Source organism: Leopardus geoffroyi, chromosome A1 (genome assembly GCF_018350155.1).
Source record: "Leopardus geoffroyi isolate Oge1 chromosome A1, O.geoffroyi_Oge1_pat1.0, whole genome shotgun sequence".
Taxonomy (NCBI): domain Eukaryota; kingdom Metazoa; phylum Chordata; class Mammalia; order Carnivora; family Felidae; genus Leopardus; species Leopardus geoffroyi.
This window is the reverse complement of record NC_059326.1, coordinates 164,164,180-164,188,485: the sequence shown is the minus strand read 5'-3', so window position 1 is coordinate 164,188,485 and position 24,306 is coordinate 164,164,180. Positions and strand designations below refer to the sequence as shown.

The 24,306-nt window shown below is 37.3% G+C and overlaps 1 long non-coding RNA gene across 1 annotated transcript in view; it reads right to left on the bottom strand.

The window, feature by feature from the left end:
* Positions 1-24,306, bottom strand: part of LOC123609337 — a 117,978-nt gene that overhangs the window by 10,309 nt on the left and 83,363 nt on the right. Inside the window, exon 2 of the long non-coding RNA XR_006717764.1 lies at positions 16,303-16,362. This is a non-coding gene — a long non-coding RNA (uncharacterized LOC123609337). The remainder of the gene's footprint in view (positions 1-16,302; positions 16,363-24,306) is intronic.

Below are 24,306 nucleotides of genomic sequence, written 5' to 3'. Positions count from 1 at the left end.
GTTCTTGGGACTATATCCCTTTCACAGTCCTCTGTCCTTGCTCTCCTTGCTCTCTGAGCTAAAAAGCAAAAATACCCCACTTTTTAGCTTGCTCTGGAGCCAGGTGCAGCCATACGTCAGAGTTCAAGCCATAAGAAATGGACAGAAGTCCCCAGAATTTTCCAATATGAACATAAAGCCTACTAGGAACTAGCCTACTACTTCTTTTGCTCTCTGGCTTCTTCCTGCCTGAATAACATATTCCCTCCCTGTAGGTTCAGCAGCCATCCTGTGACCCTGAGTCAGGAAGCATAAGGACAAAGACCTACATGCTAAAAAAGAGGAAAGTGCAAAAATGGAAAGCAACCAGGTCCCTTGTAACCATCCTGAACTGCTACTCCAGCTCTGGACTTTCACCCCTGAATTTGTTTCATGAAACCAATAAACCATCCTGGGTTTAAATTGTTATTCACAGCAGAATGCATTCCTAACTGATACGTATATTTAAATAAAGAGTGAGGAGGAGTGACAGAAAGAAAAAGGTACTTATACACTGTGTACAAACAAAAGATATGGGCCAAGGTATCAATGACCTTTATGACTGGGCTTCAAGAGAACAATAGTGATGGTCATTCTAGGATTTAAAACATACCACATGTCTACTAACAAAAAATGCACCATTTTCTAAAAACTACATATATATATATATATATATATATATATATATATATATATACACACATATATATACATAATACATAATACATGTGTATATATATACACATAATAAATGTATATGTATATATATGTATATATATACATATATATATATACATAATATATATATATATTCTACATTCTAACTCTCTAGATTCCAAAATCTAATATAACTCTATATTCCTGAGACTGTAAAGTATACTAGCAAGCATTATTAATCTATCCTTGTCCATTGCTTCTCAAATCTTTCTGGATTGAAAGGAAGCCAGGACAGGCTGGAATATATGGTACTTGGACCCAGAAGTGGTAATGGAGCAAATACATGAGAAAAGTTTCATCCTTTGATTGGGTCATAACCCAAAATGACTTCTTGTGAGCAGTATTTTATTGAAGTCTTATGTATTAGCTAAACATATATATGTGTGTGTGTGTGTATATATATATGTCAACACATAGTCTGAGAGAAGATACTATTAATTTAGATATTTGGCAAAGGGCTAATATCAGCATACATAATGAACCTCTAAGAATCACTGAGAAAAAAAAATAAAAACAGAAAAGATCCAATTAAAAAGTGGACAAGAATGAACACTTAACCAAAGAGAATATCTCAATGACAAAAAATATGAAAATTTTCATTAGGGAAATGCAAATTAAAAATCACAATCAAGTATTACTGCATACCTATTAGAATGACTAAAATTAAAATGATGGAAAATTTTATCAAGGAATTTAGAGCAACCAGAACTCTAAATCCTGCTAGTGTGAGTATAAATTGCACAACCACTTTGGAAAACTATCTTTTAAAGCCAAACATGTACAAATGTATCACCTGGCAACTTGGCTCTTAGCAATGCACACACATGTCCCTGAGAAGACAGAATTGTATGTCATATCACATCTATCTGTATTAATCAAAAACTGTAAACTACTCAAATGCCCATCAAGAGCAGATTGTATACACAAAATGTGGTATATTCACACAGTGACCACTATACAGCCAAGAGAATGAATAGTCTCCAACTATACAGAAAATGTTGATGACTCTCCCGTAACGATGAGTGAAAGAAGCCAGACACACACAAAAGAACACACACACACTGTATGGTTCCATGACTCTAACATTCAAAACAGGTAAAACAAGTTTGTGTTTTTAGAAGTCACGAGAGCATGCTTACTCTTGGTCAAAGGAGGTAGACACCAAGAAAGTACACACAGGGGTTCAGGGTGCTTGTAATGTTCTATTTCTTGATGGGATATTGGCTGTTATCAGTGAAAATTTACCATCTCTACACATATATGTTCACTTTTCTCTATGTGTAGCATACTTCAAAAATAGATATAAAAGTTAAAATGCATATAGACTTTGCATGTGTCTTTCTAATGTATCCATGTTTAATATTTTTAATTTTTTCCTTGGGGTAATCAAGAAAAAAATTGGTATTACAGAAAGAACAGTTTTATATATCAGCCTCTGTACCACTTAGCATCAACAATATATTCCCGGTGATGTCTGGTTCCCAGTATGAGAAGCATGAATGATCATATTCCCTGCCATAAGATCAAACACCATTTAGTACAGAACACACTCTATTCTCTTCAGCCTTATTTTTGGTTACACTTCCAGTCAATATTATATCCATGTCAAAATACTTGATAATTGCCATATATGCTCCATTCTGTCATTTCCCCAAATCTTTGCTTATCTCCACTATCTGGAACCTAAAACAGAAGGAATACTCAATAACAATATTTATTAAAATAATAAATAAGAACTTAGTGTTCAAGGTGATTATCAGCATTGACAACTATTCTATATAATAATCCCTCACTTGTCACAGATGTTCTTGGGGGCCACTCCCTATGGGGATCTGGCACACCAAAAACTCTAGACATTTTTCTGCAACAATCAGAAAGTATGAACCATACCTTACTGCATCATGCTTTCACATGTCAGTAGTTAGTGTCACACTTTGATAAACTAAGACAGACGTAGCTTAGTAGACTGCTTCCCAGCCATCACCCATACATTCTATATCCTCCCCCAAACTTTTACTCCCCACACAGACACACCAAATGTATTTGTTTTATGTAAAAAAAAAAAAAGTGACTCAGTGGATATAAAGGCAGAATAGCTTACTGGTAAAGTATGCACTTTGGGGTCAGACAGCTCTGAGATCACACACTGGTTCTGCCTTTCTACCCCCAGAAGAAATTCTTCGAATTTGGGAATTTTTTTCTTTTGCTCACACTGCTATATTGCCAGCACCTAGACCAGGTCTTGGCACATGATTGGCACTTAGTGATCATTTGCTGAGTAAATATATCAGTTGGGCAGCATCAAACATTAACAGTCACACCTCTCTTCCATACATAAAAACACTTGACGTCCACACACCAGTGATGCCAAAGTTGCTATGCAATTTAGACCCCCTTATAAAGAAAGAACATGTGGGAAAATATATAGCCCTGTGTCACCAACAAAATTGAATGCAAATGGTAGTCACAAATTTCTATACACTGTAAAATATCCAAATTAAAAAAGGAAGAACTATGCAATAAATTATGCAATCTGGTTTTCAGAATAACCTTGCCAAATTTGCTAAAACTAAAACAACAAGGGTTATATTTTTCTTCACCAAAAACCTTCTCACTTGGAGAGAATAATGAACAAATTGAAACTAATTAAAGTATTTATCTAGTCATGGACATGCAGAGAGGTGACAAGACTGTTGGGCTTGGAGTCAGATGGACCTAAATTTTAATCCAGCTCTGGCACGTATTAGTTGTATGAATGACCTTGGAAAAGTTTTACCTGCAAAAAAAAAAAGACAATTATATATCCCATGTGGTTTTTACAAGGAATAAAAAAGATAATGCGTTAAACTTTTAGTACACAAGCTAGCACAGACCAAGTTCTTAACAAATGTTAGATCTTGCTATTTGAGTGTCTTGTAAATATTATGTTGGAGTTTTCACTTATTTCAATTTTTTAAAATATTTTTAGAGAAAATTCAGCAGCATCCACACTTGCGAGAGTTTCTGAATCTGTTGATATGAAAAAAAATCAAAAGCTTATTTCACTCATGGGGTCAAACTTGCATATGAGATCATCATCCAATCTTTATCTATTATGTTGAGTAAAATTATTTTCCCAAAGTGATCCACCTTTAATCCAGTCATAAAGAGCTAGCTGTTCCCAATTTTAATTGACAAATCTAATTACTGTGCTGAGTTTATTTATAGTCACTATTCAATATCTATTGATAGTTTCTTGACCTTGAAGACTATCATCCAATTAACATGGCAATATGTGTTAATGGGTTTTTTAAATTACTTCACACTGGATAAAAGGTAAAAAGAAAAAGGAAAATTCATTTTCAGAAAGGAATCACAATTTATGAAAATGTGACATATATATATATATATATATATATATATATATATATATATATATCACAGAATATGCAACACTAAGGGTTTCCATTGCATGCATTTGATATTATAGTAGGGGAGAAGTGACTTTATTGATTGGTGGTACATGGGCATTCTTTCAGGGACTCAGTCCTTAAATTCAGGCAACAAAATGTCTACTCAGCTCCCAGGAGAGAGTTTGGGGTTTTCTTTGTTCTATTTAGAATTTGTTAAATGTTACTTCATTCCTTCAGAATATAAAGTTGGTAGGTGATTGATTAATAAAATCACCAACAGCCTGAAATACGTGGGAGACAGGGAACCATTCTTAGAAAACTGAAGAGGAATGATCATAGTCATCCCAGTAGCTCCTGGAGAGGGAGTAGAAACCATTCAGTTGCTGCTATCTCCCCTGCCCAGTCTTTTCCCATTCTCCATATTTACTTCACGCTGTGTGTTGGGCACCATTTTAGTCACAGACTAGGAATCACAGACCATCAGACCTAGGAACTTTAGATATTATTCACCCAGTCCATCACTTACAAGAAAAATGCTGAGAAGGTGAGAGGTAAGGTGACTTATCCTTGGTCAAGTGATTCATACTTTTGTTCCCTTCTCTATCTCCTTCTATTATTCCATAAGCCTCTCCAAAGCAGGGACCTCGTATCAGGGTGTGACATGTACTGAAGCATGTACCTCCCATATTCATATGTTGAAGTCCTAACCTTAGGTTGTGACTGCACATGGAGATAGAGACTGTAAGAGGTAATTAAGGTTAAATGAGGTTATAATGTTGGGGCTCTGATCCAATATGACTGGTATGCTTATAAACAGAGGAAGAGACACCAGGAATGAATGTCCACAGAGGAAAGACCATGAGAGGATACAGCAAGAAGACAGCTGTCTGCAAGCCAAAGAGAAAGGCCCAAGCACAAACCAAACCAGCCAACACTTTGATCTCCAATTTCTAACCTCCGGCATGGTGAGAAAATAAATTTCTGTTAAAACAACCTGTTTTAACACCTCTCAGACTAATAGAGGGAGGTTGTGTCCTAGCACCTGGGACAGTAACTATTAGGGCAGCACACATGTTCAAGTTACAAAGAAAGGAAGGGACAGACGAAGGAGAGAAGAAAGGAAGGGAGTCCCTTACAGATGGAAATGAGTGTCCACAGAATAAAACCTCAAAATATCTAGACCCTTTCCACTGCAGCAAATGCTATGACACTTCCGAATTCTAAAACCTGGTTAGCACTTGCTTTTGTGTGTGCTTTGCATATACTTTCAACCTTTAACATTTATTTATTATGCATCTGCAAGACAGTAATTTTATTGTCCATGGGTCCCAAATGCACATGTTTGAAATCAGCAGTTATATCTGAAGAGAGAAAAATAGACTTACCACCTGTGAAATTCCTATTTTGCTTCAAGCAGTTTATTAAGAAAAATTTTATGTATCGAACAGAAGTAGCTCAGCCAGGCTACATCTTAAAAATTTACACAGTTGCTACAAATTATTTTGCTCTGATATCTAATCTTTTAAAGATAGGGATGGATAGGAGTGAGGGAGAGATTTAAATATTTGCTTTTGTTTGGAAGTGATATTTTCTTTTAAGACAGAATACGTAAGAGAGGAAATTGTGCCACTAGAGTTTAAAAAATACTCATTTTCTTGGCATAAGATAATTGAAATGGACGACTGCATTGAGAACTACCTCTAGTACAGTGAAGTGTAGCAAACTGATGCTCAGTGAGCCTCACTGTGCATGAAGATGCTGCAGTCAAATGCACTCAAGGACAGTTCTGAAATTGCTCTTTATTTTATTATTCTGAAAGATGCCAGGTAATAACCTATTCAAAACGATATTTTTTAAAACTATTTTTTCCAACTGGAATACGGGTTGGAGGAGACTACACTTAGGGCTTGTAGATATAAGATGACAACAGAAGACCTTGCCAGGTAATTTGAAAAGCCAGACCTTGACTGGCTGGCAATCCCATGGAAAAGGTTACCTTTTGATTCTGTCTGTAAGGCATCCAGGGTTCATCCCTTCTTCTCTATTGATTCTATGACCCTGTGGATGCCAGAAGTGCCTGCCTGAAGGAAAATAATATCTGTAATGCTATTACCTGAATGTTTTGGTACAATTATGGTCTAGTAATTAACTTACTGTGGCAGTTGTATCAAGATTACGTCTTACCCTGTCACTTAAATCCACTGAACAATTCAAAGGGGTAAAGATTGTATGTGTGTGTGCACATATTGTATGTTTGGGTATTTATGTTTATATCTGAGTACGTTGTCTATCTGTCTTAGAGACAGAGGGCAGAGAGAAAGGGGAGACATAATATGTCCTTTCATTTAAACAATTCTCAGATTTGTTTATGCCTTCCATTCACTGCAACCTCAGAAGCCACCAAAACCATCACAAATTACTCCAGTCAAAAACCGAGTAATGATTGTTTTGCTACTGAATCTATATTTTATACAAATTACAATTTGATTTTTACCCATTTAACCTTCCTACCGTCCCTAACATACTTTGTTCTACCTATGACAATCCTACCCACTCCGTAAGGCCCAAGCAAATTCCTGTTTTATATTTAGTAATTTTCCTATACAAGTGAGCCTTGTGTTATAGCCTACATAGTTTACAACCTCAAATTCACAAACCTGACCAATAACATATATGCATGAGTAACTGTAAATGCTGGGTATCTATGCACATTTCTCATTTTTCTTATACTTGATATAGACATCAGTACAAGATATAATTTTCCTCCTAACTCTAACACAAAAGAAACAAAATATTGAAGCAGGAAGATAAATGGCTGCTGACATACATTTGTATGGGAAATAAAAGGGAGTGGAAAGGACTACAGCAAACTGAAGAGCAATGCCTCTTTTTTTTAAGTTTATTTTTGAGAGAGAGAGAGAGAGAGAGAGAGAAAGAGAGAGAGACAGACTGTAAGCGGGGGAGGGGCAGAGAAAGAGGGAGAGAATACCAAGTTGGCTCCACAGTATCAGCACACAGCCAGCCTGACAAGGGGCACTCAACTGACTGAACCACTCTGGAGCCCCAAGAGCAATGCCTCTTTTTTTTTTAATTTTTTTAAATATTTATTTTTGAGAGAGAGTGTGGGCAGGGGAGGGACAGAGAGACGGGGAGACACAGAATCCAAAGCAGGCTCCAGACTCTGAGGTGTCAGCACAGAGCCCAATGTGGGGCTTGAACCCATGAACAGTAAGATCATGACCTGACCCAAAGTGGGATGCTTAACTAACTAAGCCACCCAGGCACCCCAAGGAATGTCTCTTTTAAACTGAACAGCAGCTACTCAGTTGCAGACCATGTTTCCTCATAAGAATGTGGGTAGAGGATATCCATACCATCTGAATTATCGGGAAAAGCCAGAATCTGAATATGTATGTAAAATCCCTCACTTTTTAAATACTGGAAATTAATTTAAAATTTTTAAAAATACACACAAACTTTTCAAAACAACATGCAGGCAAAACTGAGTGTGACCCAAACACTTAAGGAACAGGTTTAGCCCAACCCACCATCTTGCCACCTCTGAAATATACATTCATTTAACATGTACTGCCTTATGTCACCTCTTATTACTGTCTAAAACATGCACACATGCTCTCCAGCCAGACTGTCTGGGTTTGAATTATGTTTCACCATTCACTTTCTGTGTGGCCTTGGGCCACCTCTCTGTGTCTCAGTTTCTTTGTAAAATGCAGATTAATAATAAGGTTGTTATGAAGATTAAAAAGAGGTCCTACTGGTATACTATTTAGAACAGTTTAAGGCACAAGGTAATTAATCACTATACAGTAGTCACTATTAAATCTTACATAGTATTATAATTTGTTATATTTCTTCCATGCCTCTTCCCTGACTAAACTGTAAATGCCTCCAAAGGTATGTTTATACAATGTGACACTTAACATAGTTTCTTTTTAGAAACAGATCTCAGTACTTTTTATGCCCGAAATACAGTAGAAATGTTAAAAAGATATTTAAAGAAATTGACTGACAATCAAGGTTAAGCCACTGCCTGTCCTTGCCTTTGTTCTATATATTTAAATCTACTATAAGGCCAGCACATTGCACCGGTCCATGTCAATTTGCTCTATGATCAGTCCTAATGAATGTTTTCCAAATCCCAGACGTGTAATTTCCTCTTTGATATATTCTATCCAGTTTGTAGTACAACAGACAGGAACTATTCATGTCCTTTTCTTTTCTCCTTTTGAAAAGACTGGGAGAGAGTTAGGGTTAGATGGAACAGTAGGGACATGTAGGGCAGCCTTGTGTGGCTGGAGCCCCTGGGTCTTTCTCACCTGCCTTTACTTAAATTGACGAAGGTTACATCACAAAAACCTGACAGGGTGCTTGTAAAAATGGAGCCATTATTATCCTCATTCTTTTCTTCCACTATAATCCTTGTTCTCTTTGAAAATAAAGAGTAGGTTCTAGAAAGGGAGTGTTACAAAATGGAACCCCATATTTCACAGCATGAAATTCAGAATTCTGAGACAGATAACACAAATAGAGTTTTACACTATAGACTAGGATAATGACTGTACCAGAGAACTTTGGGACGTAGGCTCTAAACATATAAAGTTAAAGGCATGTCTAAGCCCAATCTAAATTCCTCTCTTCCCCAAATTATATTTAAAATGCTGAACATAATCATGTGTCACTAAGCAATCAAAACCCTTTTCCTAAGTCTTAATGGGTTGAAAGTGGCAGCAGTGAAGTGGGGCCAGAGAAAGTAAACATACAAGGTAGTTTAAAATGTGCTGCTATTAATACCAAGCTTTTTCAGAGGAGATTTTTAAAGTTAAAAGAATATAGCCATGACCCCTGGGCCACCTTGTTGTGTAGGGCACGCTGGTTATATGTGGGTTTACGTGGAGGGGGTGGTGGTAGGAGAGAATATGGAAAGGACGGAGTTAAGACGGAGCTAGAGGTTTTGGAAGAAGCCAAACAAATCATGGAAGTTTAATGAAGAATTAAATAAATCATGTAGAGGAATCTCTTTTGAAAATTTAACTTAAGAAAGGGTTAAATTGGAAAGAAATTAACCATACCAGAATTTACAGTGCTTACTGTTTCCTTCAAATAAATATTCACTGATTGCCAACTCTGTTCCAGGCATCGGCCTGGATTTTGGAGAGAAACATGCACAGTATGGATACTGAGACACAGAATCCACTCTTAAGGAGCCACTGAATCTATTCCACGTATAGATGTGTGTTTGGAGTAGGCTTACCAAAAAAGAGAGAGAGAGTACATAAAGTAATAAAGAATGGTAGGAAAGGGAATGGTGGACAGAGTAGAAGGGGCTTCATGTGTGTTAAGCCTTTTTTTATTTATTTTTTATTTTTATTTTTAAATTTTTTATTAATGTTTATTTATTTTTGAGAGAGAGACAGAGAGAGACAGAATGCGAGTGGGTTAGAGGCAGAGAGAGAGGGAGACACAGAATCCAAAGCAGGCTCCAGGCTCTGAGCTATCAGCACAGAGCCGGAGGCAGGGCTTAAACTCACAAGCTGTGAGATCATGACCTGAACCGAAGTCGGACACTCAACCGACTGAGCCACCCAGGTGCCTCTGTTTTTATTTTATTTTTAAGTTTATTTATTTATTTTGTGGGAGAGAGAGAGCGCGCACAAGGGAGGGGCAGAGAGAGAGGGAGAGAAAGAGAATTCCAAGCAGGCTCTGAGAGCCCAACATGGGGCTCCAACTCAGCAATCATGAGATCACGACCTGAGCCAAAATCAAGAGTCGATGCTTAACTGACTTAAACACCCAGGTGCTCCCATGTGCATTGACTCTTGAACTGAGTGGATGAGGCTAGGCAGATAGCAACTGAAGGGCTTCACTTCATAAAATTAAGCACTTGAAATGCTTATTTTGGGGGCGCCCGGGTGGCTTGGTCGGTTAAGCGTCCGACTTCGGCTCAGGTCATGATCTCGCAGTCTGTGAGTTCAAGCCCCGCGTCAGGCTCTGTGCTGACAGCTCAGAGCCTGGAGCCTGTTTCAGATTCTATGTCTCCCTCTCTCTCTGCCCCTCCTCTGTTCATGCTCTGTCTCTCTCTGTCTCAAAAATAAATAAACGTTAAAAAAAAATTTTTTTAAAGAAATGCTTATTTTGCTCCCCTTTCACAAATTCCAAAGCCCATGCCTGTTAAGTTATGGGGAAAATCATTTATGCGCATTTTGCCTAGTATGTTGTGGCAATTATACACTTCATATCCTAATAATCACCCTTAGTTTTAAGGAAACCATGGATAGTACTTTGCAAAACGTGTCCAATAGAAATACTACCTAGCTCTGTAATAAACTCCATAGACCTCAAACCCAGGAAAAAAAAAAAAAAACACAGAAGAATTGGGCTAAAAAGGATTCAGAAGACTATAGATTGGAACCCGAAAATAAATAAATAAATAAATAAATAAATAAATAAATAAATAAATAAATAAATAAGACCAACCCTGGCTCATTTAAATAGGAAGACATTTATGAAAAGAATATTAGGTAGGTCTCAGATCCATTGGAAAAGTTGGGGAAACAGATGCATAGATAGACAGCCAAGAATATGCCCAGATGAGGCCACTGACCTGGTCAGCACCCCACGATTACCATCTCAAAATCCTGCACTTTGCAGCTTGCACTGTCATCATTGCAAGCCCTCAACAGTATACACAGACACTGGCAGTCATGCCCTGGTACCATTAAGATTCAACCAAGCGGGGCACCTGGGTGGCTCTGTCAGTTGAGCGGCCGACTTCAGCTCAGGTCATGATCTCGCGGTCTGTGAGTTCAAGCCCCGCGTCGGGCTCTGTGCTGACAGCTCAGAGCCTGGAGCCTGCTTCAGATTCTGTGTCTCCCTCTCTCTCTGACCCTCCGCCATTCATGCTCTGTCTCTCTCTGTCTCAAAAATAAATAAATGTTAAAAAAAAAAAAAAAAGATTCAACCAAGCAAGCCCACTGCTACCGCTGACCAGACAGAACTCCTCAAAGTGCCCCCTATTCTAGGAGGATCACATCTGACTTGGAAGTGCCTAGGTCACATGTCCTTGTCCTAGCTGCAAGGGAGGCGAAGAAAGCATCCAATATGTTCACTTTCTATAATGGGAAGCAGGTATGCCCCTTCCAAGACTCATAAAGAAAAGACCATTCTCACACTTAGGAATAGGGTTCAAATGCTGGCCTACCAAGTGGAATCGCTGTAGGGTTGTTTCCTCTAGCAGAGAGAATACAGAATTTGAAGTTTGCCAAATCTCAACTTGAATATATCCTCTGCCTTTTATTAGATATGTAGACAACTCTGAGACTCATTTTCCACATCAGTAAAACTGGGAAAACAATGTATGCACTTCTGATTTATGGGGAGAAAAACACACACACACATATACATAATTTGGAACTCATTAGCCTAGATTTTTATCTCTTGGCATCTTTTATAATAGGAGAGAGATTTCTTTTACCATGAAAAATTTATGTCTTGTTTTGCCTAATTAAAGAGAATGAATAAAAACAACTTTTAAAACTAATTTATAAAAGATTCAGATCCACTCAAGAATCATGTAGGGATGTGAAATGGAATGGTTTTTATGCCAATTACCCGGCATTAGGAGTTTCCAAAGAAACCAAAATTTTGTCAACAAAAAGTAAATAAATAAAAATTTTTAAAAGCCTAGTAGTAGGAAAGAAGGGGTATCCATGGAGAGATGATAGGAGAGAATTTGTAGAGCACTTGTACTCCTCCTTTCTCTTCTCTCCTTTGTGGGAGTACATAGATATCTCATAGGCAGCTGATTTTACAGCTAGCTGTTTGCTAAGCACCAGGACCTGCAAACAGTTGGGAATAGGGCAAAGATTACTCTCTTGAATTTCTCCCTAAGCTGAAGCTCCATGGTGGGGGCTCTGAGGCTTTCTGAGGGCTCAGAGCACGCTGTAAAAATAATGTCAGGCAAGGATAGGTGGTCACCTGAGGAACTCAAAGACCATCTGTTTAGGAGTTTTGAGGAAAAAGAGGTGGCAGCATCCCCATAAGATTCTTCAAGTTAGGGGGCTGCAGAGAGAATGCCCCCTAGTCACCAATGCCTAGTTCAAGTGTCATACCAAGGAACCAGAACTTAGGGACCAGCTGCATCAAATCTTATCAAGCAGCCAGTGTTAGAGGGAGAAGAGGCAATGGCCAATCAGAGAGGTGACCCAAAGTCCTCACAAAGATCATTCATGTCCCTCACATGTTGGTCAGTCCTTAACTAGACCCTAGGCATTAGCAAATACAGGTGAAATGGAATGCCGGGCCCTACCCCTCCACTGAAAGTAGACATTGACCACAGTGAGTAGTGAATGTGACCTGAAGAAAATTATCTGAATGTACTGAGATACTTCTACTGTTCAAGGTTCTCTACTCCCCAGTCTTACCAGTGGGTAGTGGAACAGAAAATTAATGCTGACAAAACATAGAAAAAAAAATGAGTAATACATATCTGTATGTTGCTGAGTTGAGGCTGTTGAATGCACTGCTTTTATAATTATTTCATAGTTGTGTGTGAAGGAGGTAGGAGGAAAGAAGATGTATGGAGGGAACAGAAAACAAAACTGAAGCTAGTCAGCCATCCCTGAAATGAGTAAATCTCATCTAACAGAATAGATTTTACCTGGTACCTGAGCACCTTCCAATTCCAATTTTAAAATATCTAAGAAAATGTTTTTGTGGGTCCTAAATAAACCTACCGTTCAATGCTTTTCCTAGAAAAAAAAAAAATGTCTTTTACCTAAACCTTTATCTACTTCAGCAGAACCCTCATAACATTTAAGCTTAACTCTTGTTGATTTTTTAGCTAAGAGCTACTCAAATCTTGACTGGCAGTGTTGTTTATCCCAATGAACTTCTAATAATAATCATTAACTTCAATAAACTTTAATAATAGCAATAATTTCCAGTATTAAATGTGACTTTCCTCCGAGAAATTCAAAACAACTTCACATTCACTATGTTATTTGTTCACAGGCGTCCCTGTGAGGAATGAAAAAGAATGGGAAGTACATTGATTGAGCTATAGAAAAAGATCCAGTGAGGTTAAGTATTAGACCAAGGTCATAGAGCTAGTCTGCAGCAGACCAATGATAGATATCGCTAAAGGTAACTATATAAACTAGAGGTGAGCTAAACCCAGATATAACAGATTTGATTAAGGCCTACATCTCTGAAGCAGAGAGACTTGATGTCCTCACCAGAGTCATGAAGCCTTTGCCCTGGGTAGACCTCAATCTCTCTTTCTAAAGGAGCCTTAAATCAGCCCCTCAGCACCTGAGTCATTTTACTTTCTTCCAGTTGTTTGGGTTATAGTATTTTCCTGGTCTGCATCAAACTAGATGTTTTGGCCAATAAAATGGACAATTTTGCTACCCAGCCTCTGACTGTAAGTACTTGTCTAACAATGAAGTATTTCTTCAATCGGAGGAAATTGTTTTTTATCACATTTGAAGATCACCAAGTTCCCAGAACATGTGATCATTGTAAAATTACTGCTAATACTGTTTTAACAGGGAGGGGACAAAGCATAAGAGACTCATAAATATGGAGAACAAACAGAGGGTTACTGGAGGGGGTGGGGGAGGGGGGATGGACTAAATGGGTAAGGGGCATTAAGGAATCTACTCCTGAAATCATTGTTGCACTATATGCTAACTAATTTGGATGTAAATTTAAAAAAAAATTAAAAACAAAGTATGTCTAACAACAACAACAAAAAAAGATATTATCCAATTATCTGACATACACTGATTTTTGCCTTTTCTATTTGCCACAATCTCTAGGCACACTGGTCACTTCAGATACTTGCTTCAGGCTATCATTGTTGTTTCTTGGGACTGCTACCAAGGTCTCCTTCAACTTGTCTTCGTGTCCAGTTCTTGGCTGTTGTTTATCAAAATCTACACTCTCAACTCAATTATTGTGCCACGTGCCTCATTTTTATTTCTGTAATTCAATATGGAAAATTTTGGCCAAGACCTACATTTTCTAAAAAACGTACATTATTTGAATACAAATTTTAGCAACAATTTGAGTATGTTGGCAAATCGCTGGAATAGAGTTTTCTCCCTACAATGGGCTCTAAAACAGAAAATATACCTTAGCTCTATCTACTAAAATAACAAAATCTCTTTAAATCCTTGCCACATAGTCCATGAGTTTCTTCCATAAAAAGTGAAGGAGCTCCCGAGATTTCCTAAGGTTTATAAAAGCCCCTCTCTACAAACATCTGTCTTCCCTCCCTGGTGGCATCAGGATTGGGGAAAGAGGAAGAACTGAAGTCCATGAAGACCCCGCTTTCTTCTAATGACATCAAAGTAGGTGCCAACAAAGAAGCTATATGCCACGTTTATGTGTTGTGGTAATTGGGAATTTCATTGTCTGCAGTGAGGTTATTAACCAAGTCATTTTTGGCAATGGTAAGCAGCCAAGAGGCAGTCACATTCTAGCTTACCTACGGGGAGCTGACTTTATCTTCTTACATATTATTCCCTACAAAATTTCCTCTATTTTTCTTCCAAACTATATATAAAGGTATATAGAGGGAAAGAAGTATTTAAGGAAAAGAGTAGAGTTTCATGTTCTGGTTCCGGTTTATCCTTCACTCACCAAGAATAAGTTTCCTTTTCAGCACAATGGAGGCAATAATACCCTCTCCCCGCCCCCCCCCCCCCCCCCACTCTCTCTCTCGGAGAGCTATAAGAATAAAAGAAAATAATGCAAAAGTGCTTGGTAAACCATAAAGAACCACTCAAACAATTCACACATATAGCACTGATTTTTTTTCAAAGCACTCTAAGAGTACATTTACTCTCTTTTCTCAAGGAGTGAGCAGCACTTTTCAAACCCTAATAAATGTCAAGGTTATGAAGGTACAATACCATTTGTAAAGTTCAGCTTCAAGGTAAACAGGGCAGCTTATTAGCATCCACAAGAACTGCAAGTTAATTTTAACCTAATAAATATCCTGAAAATACCCATAAGAAGACAGTCCATCATGCCACGGAAACTTATCCTTTAAATTAACATCATACCCAACCAGTTTCTTGCACGTGCTGCTAGTTTTCTCTTTTTGCAAACTTTTATGATGCCACTATCTTCAGCAATAGACTCTATTTGGTATACAAGTGACCTTTGAAATCAGCCAGCCTAGTTTCAAATTCTTCCTCCCACATATTAGTTCTGTGATTTGGGGCAACGTATATAACCTCTCTAACCTTCAATTTCTTTAACTGTAAGATAAAGAAAAGGATAATGCCTTCTTCATAAGAACATTATGCAGATTAAATGAAATAATAAGCATGAAACACTTAGCTCAATATTTGATATATAGTAACATGACACAAATTTTAGCTATTAATATCATTAATAATGATGAAAATAATTGCTAATAATTACTATACATTATTAGGGCATATTTGTGAATTAGGAATCTTCACAATCACTTTAATATTGAATGACCTAATATATAAGCCTCAGCTGTGCCAGAAGGGAGCAAGTTGTTTCAGCACAGAGAAACATACACAGGACAATTTTTCATCACCAGTTTGCTTTGGATAGGCATAAGTTGCTTACAATCATTTTTTAATGTGTGTTTTATTCCCTTTCCGTTGTCAAGTATAATTGTCCAGGGGCAGAATTCTCAGAAACTTAAAGTAGGATTCTGAGGTGTTGTATGCAAACAAGAAAGTTATAAAATAGATAAAGTATAGGAGAGCCAGGAGGTGGAAACATGTTAACAGTTGTATATGACTCATCACACAAAGTTTTTGACCACAATGCCTGCATTCTATGTTGAAAGGGACAACAGCCAGTAGGTAGACAACAGAAGGTATCCATTTGTCATGATCCACAGAGTGCAAGTTATGTAGAAGCATGGTAGCCCTTCCTCCCGGCAACACTCACACTCACACACACACACACACACACACACACACACACACACACACACCAGGCAGAGATAATAAACAACCAGTATGTTTGGAGATTAACATTCTGCCCCTTCTTCAGAAGACAAAAGGGAGCCAAAATTGTTTCCTAAATGTCTAGGTCTAGAAAAAGTATTCATTTGCTAAATAATGTGTGCCCTTAGGGAAAAAAAATAACGTTGTATACTCACCATTGAAATAACCACAGGAAAGTTTGTAGCCGGCATACTTCAGCAAACTTCTCTCAGCTCCTGAAAAATTATTTTTTCTTTTAATTTGGAAACTTTCCACACGCTGCCCCTCTATCTACAACGCATGCCCATCCCCATCCAACTCCCATTTTCACTGGATTAACTTCTCTTCATCCTTGACTTTGCAGCTTAAATGTCACTACTACTGGCAAAACTTCTCAGACTCCCCATGTCTAAATGTAGTTCCCTTGCTAAGTACTTCACCTATGCCTTATACTTCCCCTATGATGCTCATTTTCACACTGCACCTTACTTACCCACTTACTTGTCTATATACCCCTGTAGACAGTACGTACAATGAAGGCAGGAGTCATATCCATAAGCAGTATGGACATTGCATCCTAAACACTTAACATAATACCTGACACTTTGTAGGTTCCTCTTTAATATTTGTAAAAAAAAAAAAATTTTTAATGCCCTCGAATTTCCAAACTGCAGCTAAATATAGCCATTATGTGCTTTGTCAATAATGTCACTGTTTTGTTTTTCAAACAAATATATAATAGGCCATGTCTTATAGTATGGTCTTCATTGAGGTTTTATATTTTTCAATGCCCTAAAAGTAAGTGATCAGACTTAGCTTTGTTTTTCCCTTTGCCAGGGAGGTAGACTCTAATGACTTCCAAGAGCATCTCAGACATCTTTTCCATTCTCAGATAGAAAAGGAGCCACTTACTCTGGGTTTTAATTTAAAAAATGCATCCTATAAAAAAAGGTTGAGTGGACTGAGAGGCAGACAAAAGTCCTGGCTCTGGTCTGTCTCAGTCAAGACCTGGCTCCTGGTCTTAGCAACCAACATGAACCAAAAGCTGCTTAACTTCTCCAGTTGCCTCATATACAGAGTGATAAGATTGGGTCAGTTCCCAAGAGGGAAACATTTGAATGCCATTAAAACAGAAAGAATACTGTTCTTCATGAACAGTATCCATGGTTGTTGGGATCTATTTAAAAATATGACAACTGGGCCACAAAAATGTACTAAAGAGGCAGGATGTATCTGGCAGTATCTCAGGCCTAACAGGATATGAAGAAAGGTTCACTTTGGACCTCACCACAGCAATACACAGACAATACACAGAGATCCCAATAATCGGCTCTGTCTACAGGAATGCTCACAGCCTTGGATGCTCATTCTTATTCCTAGCTCATCTGATGCTATCTAAACTCTCTTCCATTCACATGGGTCAAGTGTTAAGACTGTGTTTGGTCTGTCCAATTTAATCTAGGTTTAACAGATGAAAGTTTGGATTTTATAAACCCCACTGGTTAATTTTAGCTAGCTCTATTATTCCTGAATGGGATGCAATAGCTGCTTCCGGTCTCTCAAGTTCTCTTGCACCAATTACTTCTTTCACCGCAAAAAGCTAAATCCTGCATGAAACTAGTGGATGTCAGCCCATTATGTTATTATGCCAAGATTTTTTCCCCACTTCTGTGAGTTATCATAAACCAAAGCAAAAAAGCTAATAAAAAGCAAATCTTTCTTGATGAGTGCTTTGGACTGGCTTTTGTAGCTACCATCACCACTGATCTTTTCCTGCTCAGTGATATTCCATGATTTGAGTGATAAATGTGAGGATTCTCATGAGAAGATGGGAGCAGTGAAGTGAGTGACGAGTCAAAAATGGAGTATCTGGCCTTCTCCTCAGAGAGCCATCAGCTCTTAGATCCCAGAGCAATTTACTTATTTGCAGGCAGTTGTGGAAGGACTGACACTACAGGAAGTTAGGAAGTGTGATTTGGGAGGACACCTGGAGAATTCCTCCTTATCAAAAATCAGATCTGTGACCCTGCCACAGAGACTAAAATCCCACCATAATAGAGTTAAGTCGTTAAGTCTTTGAGTTAAAGAACTTTATTTCTAGAGAAATTTCACAGTTTGATAAAATTTAAATAGTAGGGGAAGGAACATATTTTAGCCACTAATATAATAACAGAGGTGAGTATATCAGATAAGATTCATTCACTTAGCAAGATTCTATTGATTAGGATGCCAAATAATTATTACGTTTGGAACTTCCAAACATCCAAAAGTTTCCAAATTTTCTCCATCTATTAATTCAGAACATCCAGTTCCTACCAATTCCAACACCAACACCACAACAACCAGATATTTCTGAGATCAGAGAAAGTGTCTTATAGAGACCTATGAAAAAAGGATGTTCCTAGTAGCATTTCCTTGGCATCAACAGATAAAGGGAATATCATACCACAGGGAACCACAGCTCTCTGGGGGCGATCATTGGACCTTCATATAATCCACGCTTTAGGGAGTTCTATGGCAAAGCATAGTAGGAATTCCACTCAAAAAGAAGATGCAAAAAGCACATTTTTTATGATTTTTCTAGGTCTCTCTCCTACTTAGTCTCCATAGGATTCAGACATGTGCCCAACAGGGAGCTGAACAAGTCATGGACACCATACTAAACTTGAGTTGGCTCTGTCCTTCTGAGGCCAAGGTTCACTTATTACAACACACCCATCCTTCTTTTTCTCTCAGGATAAGCTCTTCTAAAAGTTCTGTCAATGTTGGAAAAGTGCCCACCCTACCAGTTTTCCAGACAAATTACATTATGTTGGCATCTCACATAGAATCCTTCCATACACATAAAAACATATAGAGACATAGAATAGCATGGGCTCTATTAAGCAGTATAATTGCAAAATAAAATCATAGAGGATGAAGAGGGAGGCAATGGTAGGAGATGGAGTCATTTAACTAAGAAGGGCTTGTTCATGAACGTTAAACAATTGGAATTTACCTTGAAGACAATGAAAAGCAATTTATATTTCTTATAAATAGAATTGGATTCAGAGGATATATTGGGATGGGGCAATATAGGAGATTCATCTAAAAGAAGAGAACCCCTTTTTTTAAAGTAAGCTCTACACCTGGAATTACTATATTGTACTCCTGAAACTAATATCACACTGTATGTTACCTAACTTGAATTTAAATAAAAATGAATAATAATAGTAATAATAATAAATAAAAATTAAAAATAAAAACAGAAAATAGCCATACTTGTATCAGACAAAATAGACTTCAAAAAATAAAATAAAATAGGAGTGCCTGCGTGGCTCAGTTGGTTGAGCTTCCAACTTTGGCTCCGGTCATGATCTCGCAGTTTGTGAGTTCAAGTCCCACATCAGGCTCTGTGCTGACAGCTCAGAGCCTGGAGCCTGCTTCAAATTCTGTGTGTCTCTCTCTGCCCCTCCCCCACTCACACTCTGTCTCTCCTTCAAAAATAAATAAACATTTAAAAAAATAAAATAAATAAAATAAAATACAATAAAATACAATAAAATAAAATACGAGAACCCATTATCTCTCACCTGTCTTTCTAATGGACAGACTACCAACAGAATCTGGGCCAATATTAATAAAAAATGTTAAATTCCCCTTAGAAAAGATGTGTTTTAATATAAACAAGACATACAAACATTCCTTCACATCTCTGTTCTTACAAAGGACAATGTATCTGATTTTCCATGGATACAATTCATGAGTTCCTCATCAATTTTTTTTTAATGTTTATTTATTTTTGAGACAGAGAGAGACAGAGCATGAACGGGGGAGGGTCAGGGTCAGAGAGAGTGAGACACAGAATCCGAAACAGGCTCCAGGCTCTGAGCTGTCAGCACAGAGCCCGACGCGGGGCTCAAACTCACGGACTGTGAGATCATGACCTGAGCCGAAGTCGGACGCTCAACCACCCAGACACCCCAGCCTCATCAATTTTTAAGAAAAATTACTATACTTTCCAAAGATGATATATAAAAATTCGGCATATAGAAACATCAAAATAGGAAGCTTTATTAATTATAAATGGTTAAATTACTTTCTTGCATTAAATCGAAGTAACCTTTCTATATATATTAGTTCAGTATATTTCCTAAGTGTATTTAAATTATTGACATATTTTTTCTAACAGACACATCAATTCAACCCTTAAGTGTAGATCACTGTCCCTATTTAATGAAAAAGAATTATACTTATTAGCTTATAAGTATTTAAATCTTATATATATTTACATTAAAACATTTGTACAGCTAAAGAAGCAAAAACATACGTAATTTAACTTAAATGAATACTTTTTAAAAAACACATTATAAAAGAACAAAAACAAGATCTTCATATACTCAGGTAATCAGTAGCATTAATAGGTCACACCTAGGACAAATATGAAAATGTACAACTTCTGGGTGTAGAGAAACATTTTGGAGCTTGTATATGTGAAAAAGATATACTTTAGGCGATTGTTCATATGGATAAAACATAGTGTACCTCCTTGTGCAATTGAAAGGTTTCAAAAGATTTGTAACTACCTCTTCTCAACTTCTCTTGTGACTCTGCACCGAGAACTACCATGGTGATCCCTGGCTCTTTTCTGATTCACAAAGTGTTAATAAAGTCTATTCTTTAACCACTTCCCCAATACAGATAGAAAAAAATAAACCACAATATCAAAAAGAATGCAACAGGAAAAGGAAAAAACAAAATTGTCTGTTTCATGAATATAAATTTATATTTGTTCTTTCTTCAAAATTTGTTCTTCTGTTTATCCCTCTCAGCGTCCAATACCATCTTCTTCACCTAATTTCTGGTCATTTGTTTTTGTTTTTAATTTTTGTTAATGTTTATTTATTTTTGAGAGAGAGAGAGAGAGAGAGAGAGAGATTGAGAGAGAGCATGAGTAGGGAAGGGGCAAAGAGAGAGAGGGAGACACAGAATCCGAAGCTGACTCCAGGCTCTGAGCTGTCAGCATAGAGCCCAACATGGGGCTCAAACCCATGAACCTTGAGATCGTGACCTGAACCCAAGTCAGATGCTCAAACAATTGAGCCACCCAGGCTCCATCTGGTCATTTGTTTACTACAACAAACTGTGCTTTGATGATAACATTAGAAAATGTTGGTGATAAAATGAAAGCTGTATTAGTTTTCTGTGGCTGCTATAACAAATTACCACAGACGCGGTGGCTTAAAACAACAGAAGTTTACTACCCCTGAAATCATTGTTGCACTATATGCTAATTTGGATGTAAATTTAAAAAAAAAATAAGTAAAAAATAAAACAAGTTAAAATAAAAAAAATTAAGAAAAAGAAATTAAACCTAATGGGAATATGTTTAATCTGTTAAATTAAAAAACAAAAACAAAAAAACAGAACAGAACTTTATTCTCTCACAGTTCTGGGGACACAAAATCCAAAATCAAAGAGTCAGCAGGGCCATCAACTTCTGAAGGCTCTAGGAAAGATTATATTCTTTGCCTCTATTAACTTTTAGTGGCCACTGACATTCTTTGGCTTGTGAATCCATCACTGCTTCTCTGTGGTTTGCCTCCATAGTCACATTTCCTCCTCCACTTGTGTCTGTTCTATTTGTGTCTTGTCATTGGATTTAGGACCTATCTGGAAAATGGAAGATGATCTCTTTATGTCAAGATTCTCAACTTAATTTCAGTTGCAAAAACCCATTTTCCAGGGATGCCTGGGTGGCTCAGTCGGTTAAGCATCCGACTTCGATTCAGAGATCATGAGATCATGGTTTGTAGGTTCAAGCCCTGTGTCGGTCTCTGTGCTGACAGCTCAGAGCCTGCAACCTGCTTTGGATTTTGTGTCTCCCTCTCTCTGCCCCTCCCCTGTTTGTGCTCTCTCTCTCTCTCAAAAATAAATAAACATTTTAAAAAAATTAAAATGGCAGGGCATCTGGGTGGCTCAGTTGGTTGAGGGGCCCACTTTGGCTCAGGTCATGATCTCACTGCTTGTGAGTTTGAGTCCCATGTAGAGCTCTGTGCTGACACGTCAGAACCTGGAGCCTGCTTTGGATTCTGTGTCTCCCTCTCTCTCTCTGCCCCTCCCCTGTTCACACTCTGTCTCTCTCTCCTTCAAAAATAAATAAATATTTAAAAATTTAAAAAATTAAAATGGCATAAGTAAAAAATAGTCGATAGACACTATGTAATTGTACATAACAAATATTAGTAAAGTCATCATATTTATACAGTCAATGGAATTTTAATGGATCTAGAGGAGAATAAAAAAACACGTATTAAATAGCTACTATGTACCAGGCAGAGAGGGATCCAGGTTTTGCATAGCCTGGAGACCTATTTTTTAGAAAATAATATAAAACTATGAATAAAAAAGTAGCTGTGAAAGTGAGTTATGTATTTAGAATGAGGAAAGGATTTGTAACAAATTATAAAGTTTTAAAAAGCTGAAAAATACTATGAACATAACAAAATCCAGGAAAATAACCTATCACTTTTATCATTATTATTAACTGCCACTTCTGTAATACCTGTGTGATACTTTTGCCCAACATTTTGGGTTCATTCTCTCTGACTGGCAATAATTTGTATATCATTTTCAATAAAATGATAACTCAGTCTTTCTTTTAGCATGGTTAATGGAAATTTGTTTTGTGTTATTGATAGCTTAGATGGTTTTTTCAAGCTTCAGCACAGAGGGAGTTTTATGTGTTTTTATGTTGTTTTATGTTTACTATACTGTTTGATGTTTACTGTAAAACCACAGCTTTATGGTGTTTTATGATCACTGTGGGCAAGCTCTTGAAGAATCTCAGCACTTTGATCTTGTAATATATGCATCACCCCAAGGACTTGGCTAGGTTCTCCCTAGATGTACCCCATGGACTGAGCTAGGGCCTCCCTGCCCCTTTGTGACCTGGTCCTGGTTGGGAGAGGGCACAAGTGGCCACAAATCAAGGTCTTTAGAGGCCTCTGATCCAGGGAGTGAGAGAAAGGCATTTCTTCAGATCCTCTGGATGAACAATGGTATGGTCTAGATGAACAATGAGTTCTACCAAGATAAGGTTTTCACTTTGGACGTGGGTAGATGCGGAGATGCTGGTGACCCACAACTACCTAGAGTCCCAGGACTACTACTTAGAGCATTATCAGCACTTCCTCTCTATATCCAGGGAGGACTATACGCTGGAACTGAAAAGGAGTCAGGCAAGTGGGGGCCCTGAGGCTTAAGCTACATGAGTTTCATCTTAAATTCAAGTCCGGAGTCAGGTATTACATATACATACATTTTTAAATTTACTTTAAATGTTTAAATTGGTCATTTAAATTAGTTTGCAATATAAGATTACAAACACCAATTAGATATTATAAATATTATTTCCAAGTTACAGTGTTATAAAATTTGAACCACACATGTTATTGGGTCTGAAAAGAGATGATTAGACTTTGCATTAACCTATGAAACCTACTAGAGAAATAATTAAGATCACTTCCTTTACTAATAAATAATGAGGTACAATGTCCGTATCTTAATACATATGTGCATATATGCTTTAATATAGCATTGGTTTAACATTGAATAAATATCAGTCAGAATACCTGACTACCAACTAGGGCAATGCTCATTTTCATATAACCTTTTGCCTATTTCACAAAAAGAAATGTAGCCTACATACCATAAACCTGATCATATAGTAAGAAAAAAATACTAATAACAAAGTACCATTTAAAGTCTGGCCTTACAACAGTTCATTTAAGCATACAAGGTACACAATGCAGTTCCTAAGAATAAACTAGTGGAGTAATCTGCTTTATGTTAAAAAAAAAAAAAAAAAAAAAAGGAAATGGCATTCTAAGATACAGCTGCATAGACTATATGATGAATATTCAACATATGAGAAAGTGACAAATTTATCTTTACTCCATCATTAAGCATTTTTGTGACAAGCTGGGTATTCATTCATTAGGGGTCTTTTTTGTGTGCATTCTTTTTGTCTAATGCTTGCTCATGCCCTTTCCTGACATCCTACAAGACTAGTCTTTTCTTTTCCAAATTTCTGATTACCCATATTGTTAGAAACTCATACTCAGAAAACTGTTTTCAATGACAAGAAGACAAAACCTTGGTCAAAACTCTCATTCCACTACCAAAAGTTTGATCTAATA